At 37.3% G+C, this 4,663-nt stretch overlaps 1 long non-coding RNA gene across 1 annotated transcript; it reads left to right on the top strand.

Annotated features, from left to right (window-relative positions):
* Positions 1-3,034: 3,034 nt before the first annotated feature.
* On the top strand, positions 3,035-4,272 carry LOC139708604 (uncharacterized). The gene is made up of 3 exons (XR_011709374.1): positions 3,035-3,130; positions 3,604-3,750; positions 4,104-4,272. It is a non-coding gene; the product is annotated as an uncharacterized lncRNA (long non-coding RNA).
* Positions 4,273-4,663: the final 391 nt, after the last annotated feature.

Below are 4,663 nucleotides of genomic sequence, written 5' to 3'. Positions count from 1 at the left end.
AATATATAGCAAATCAAATTTGCAAAGACAATTTTCTTTTCTACGTTTGGCTAAATCGTTTTGACATTTTAACATTTTTCATATCATCAGAACGATTATCCTAATGCAATTATGAAATATTGTGGAATGAAATATTTCGGTTTGTGGTAAGGGTTAGTGATGATTATTTCTACTTCTTGTATGTCATACACATGTACAGAAAATGTCAAATAAAAATAAATTTTGAATGAAGTTTACTTGGTAGATTATCACTGCAACATGTAAATTCATAAAAATACCTGTTTGTAAAAGTTGACAATACTTTTATTTGGCATAGTAGGCCTATACCTTCATTCGTGAAAACATTGGCGCCGTTGGTGCTACATAGTGAGGTTTCGTTATTACACGTTATGTTTGTTTTTCTAACAACAAATTTCAAGTATGATTATGCTTATACTGAATATGCTAATATTCCTTGATATTGTATTGCACAACCAGAAGATAGTTCCATGACAATTTTCCATTAATAGATTTACCCAAAATCTAATGTTAGGAACATAATTGGTAATCCTGTTATCATAACATGAAAATAAAGTAATGATAGTAATGATAATAAAGGACGTTTATATTGCGCAGCTACTTTAATAATATACTCTACTGCGCATTACAAAGTATTAATCGCAACATACATAATTCAAACATAAAATGCATTACTTCAAAAGATGATTTGTTTTAACCTGACCTTAAACTCATTAATTGTAGCTGCTTGCTTTGCAATCACAGGGAGTTTATTCCATAATTTTGGTGCAGCATACAAAAATGCCCTGTCGCCAAGAGTATCAACTTTTGATATCCCTGATGGATATTTCAATAATGTATGATATAGGTCTACCATGAAAACGGAACAAGTACTAAATATCATAAAAAGTTGCTTTCACTACATATCAATTTATTGCATCCCTTGATGTAATTTTTCCAACTGAAACTTATATTTCTGTTCTTTTTCATTTTCTTTTTTGTAGGTTTAAAACTAGAGAAATAATATAGCTCTTAACATTTTCATCCACAATTTCAGCACCTGCATGGACAGCAATATTTTCAGGGACTTTCTCATGTTGAATGTACCAGTAAACCTATTGGAAAGAACAGTGTCCTACAGTGTGTTCACAGTGTGTTCACAGTACACTGCAAAAAGTCCGGTGTTAAATAGTGAACACCGAGCTGGTGTTGAATTTTCGGTGCTCATTTATGGTGTTAAATTAACACCTCCGGGTGTCATTTCCAAATTTTAAACTGTTTTTTGAAGAGTTTCTTAGTAACTGCACTTCTTGTTGATTTTTAATTTAAACAAGACGATCAAGAATTTTACATTACAATACTAGATTTTTGAAAAAATGCGAAAATAAATTTACACCAAAGTAACACCAGCTGGTGTGGTCTCTTATTGAAGCTGGACGGGTGTTAAACCATTGATATTAACACCAACAAATATCAAATCAACACCATGTGGTGTCATTTTTGAATTAACACCAGTACAGTGTCAAAATAACACCAGGTACAGTGTCAAATTAACACCACGAAGTGTCAGGTGAACACTTTTCAACACCATCACAGTGCATTTTTAACACCTGTGGGTGTGGTCCTTTATTGAAGTTTGATCGGTGTTAGATTTAACACCCGTGGTGTTAAATCTAACACCGATGTTTTTACAGTGTATGTTCCGATAGTCGGCTATATGTGAAAACGCTCGAATTTAACAGTGTGAAGATGATTTTACAATGTGGTGTGGTTTTCACAGAGTGTTCACATAGTAATGCTTTGTTTTACACTGTGAATTGTAGAATCACATTGTGTTCACACTGCTTAAACGCTCAAATTTAACTGTGTGAAGAGATTTTACACTGTGTTCACACTGTGGTTCTCACTGTGTTCACACTGTGTTCACACTGTGTTTCTCACACTGTGGGACACTGTGTTCTTTCCAGCAGGGAAGCTGTATACTTTTCTTCATTATTCAGGGTCCAGGCTGAGATTTCGACAGATGGGGAAGATCAGAAACTTAAATAAGTCATGTGTTTATTACATACGATGGCATGCATTTTGGGGAGAACTTATACTGATATACTATAGTCATAACTTAGAAAAACATTTTTATTTCAATATATTTAAAGATATCTTATAATTATTCAAAATTTGTGATTATCTGTGGGGCAAAAAATTTAAGAACCATATCAGGAACTCGTATACATCTGGGCATCCACATGAATTAGAATTGAATTGAATTACCAACTTCAATGTTTCAAACGCTTTGTTGATTATGGTATTCAAAATTTGATTCAAGTTTTCACTTCCATGAAAACTGAACACATTTACAACAAAACTGAACCTTTTCTAGTTAGTATACGCTCATTAGATGAATAAATACTGTGTTTCTTATATGCTGTAAAAATAGAAACAATTGCGGCATGAAACTCTCAAGAATTGCCAATTGCATTCAATGCATTGTGTTTGTACAATACAACTTTCGAGCTTACTTTTCTTTCTCAAATCTTGGTTCACAAAATTCGCGAAAGTTTCATGCATGCGAAAATTTCTGGGAAGTGGAAGTCCGCATTTATACTATAACAAATCCGGAGGGTGTGAGTAGGTCTGAAGGGATTACCTCTCCAATTTTTATGCTTTTATCGGCTCCGAGCACGGTAATCTTTAAATTTGACGTTAAAAAACTTGATTGAAAACCATGCCCTGTTGGGACACTACCGCTGGGGTTATCCAAACTGGATTCAACCAAGGTGGTCATCGTGGTAGACCTGCTAGGCCAGCTAGTACAAACACCGTCTTCAAAACTGTTGTCGGTTAGTCTCAGGGAGTTAAGACGTCCTCCCTGGTTAGTCTATAGACTCTTCACACTTTGTTGTTTGTTTGCTTGTTTTAGGAGTGTTAGCCGAAAACTGCCCCTCCCTTGAGGCTGTAACTTTCGCAACCATCATATACGATCATCCGGCTTCAGCTGGGGCCGACACCTATCCTGATGGAACGGTAGCAAGGACACAGTGCGACGATAAGTACGCTGTGTTCCCGCGCGCCTCGGCCGAGAGAACATGCGTTGACGGTTCATGGAGCGGTCCTACCAGCTCTTGTCGACACATTGGTAAAGCCAACCGCACAACGCTATAATCATGTACATGTATCTATGTGATAAGCCCCCCATTCCCCCCCCCCCCACGCCCTAAAAAGGGAGGGGGAGCTGATGAGGAAGCATTTTTTTTTACTTCGCCATAACTCTTATGGACTATGTTTTCATTAAAAAAAAAATCAGTAACTCTTTGCCAAGTTAGGCATCTTGCAAGGTGACGTCACTGAACCTCAGATACCATGGTGACGCAAAAACAAACGAAAGAACAAACGAAACCAACGAACAAACAAACTCCCAAAATAATTCAACTATCATGAAAGCATTCTGTCAAAATTTACTCCAAACTTTAATTAAATTTTAGAATTAAATTGTTTCCCTGATTTATTCTATTCATTTCAGGAACTTGAACTCAGGCTCGATTGGTAAGCCTACCTACATGTACATTCTCTCTGTCTTTCTATCCCTTACTTTTTGTTCTCTTCGTGTAGGCAGAAGGTGCCGTAGGAACGATTTTCTCGTTGAATACTTCGGACGTAGCTGCAGTATGACGTGTCTGAATAGACCTGGAAGGGCGTGTCCACGGGGCAAAAGTTGTGTGTGTGATGATGTTTGTGGATGGAGCTGCGTAGCCAATGGTAAGATGGATTAATCACACCACCCACCCCCCCCCCCCCCACCCCCCTCCGATAGGACAAAAAACAAGTTTAGGGAATTTTATTTATTTTTTTTTTTTAGTTTTGGATATCTCGGCCATTTTAAAACCATTTTTTTCAAATAAACTTTGCCTTCCTCTTAGAATCGTATATCATTTCATTATTTCATAAAGACGTTTCTCATTACCTCATGAAATGGTCATCAAAAACGTTGGAAACCTAAAGCCCGATCTCAACCGAAACTGTTTCATCCTCATGAAGATTATCGGTCTTCATAACAATTCAGTCTCAGGAATTCACAGTATCATACTTATTTCCCTCATACTGTAATTCAGACAGCTGCACTGCCCTGTCTATTGAAAACGGACGCTTGTCGCATTACGAAGTCGGTGACATCATTCCTCATGGAAGCGTTGTGGAATATGGTTGCGATGACGGTTACGAGGGCGCCCCATCAGGCCGCGTGGAATGTAGGCGTGGCAACCTCCTCCCGGAAGTCCCCACCTGTTCGCCAGGTGAGACCGATGTCCACACGTATCAAACAGAATGTTTTGGATTTCTTGTGGTTGGTCTTTTTCCCTAAACCAATGTCAGTGGATGTAATTCCGTAGTAGAAAGTGTATTCATGATGAATTGTCCAAAAGCGTATATCGTTGATGAAATCCATTGGCTGTGTCCATGTCACGTGTGTGTTGTATCGGAAAATAATTATTGTTCTCATGGACTGTGATGAAATTACAGAAATGAATGCAAATTAAAAGATAATTGTGTATTAGTATTTACTGTAAGGTCATAATTAGCCATTACTGTAGTTCTTGTGGTAAATGTATAAAACAACATGAACAATGAACCGACAACCACAATTCAACCTTCTAAAAAGAAAAGAGTGTTACAT

The sequence above is a fragment of the Diadema antillarum genome, unplaced genomic scaffold (genome assembly GCF_040938485.1).
Source record: "Diadema antillarum isolate AM-2024a unplaced genomic scaffold, OU_Dant_1.0 seq00001354_RagTag, whole genome shotgun sequence".
Taxonomy (NCBI): domain Eukaryota; kingdom Metazoa; phylum Echinodermata; class Echinoidea; order Diadematoida; family Diadematidae; genus Diadema; species Diadema antillarum.
Note: the sequence above shows the minus strand (reverse complement) of the source record. Positions and strands in the feature narration are given on the sequence as shown.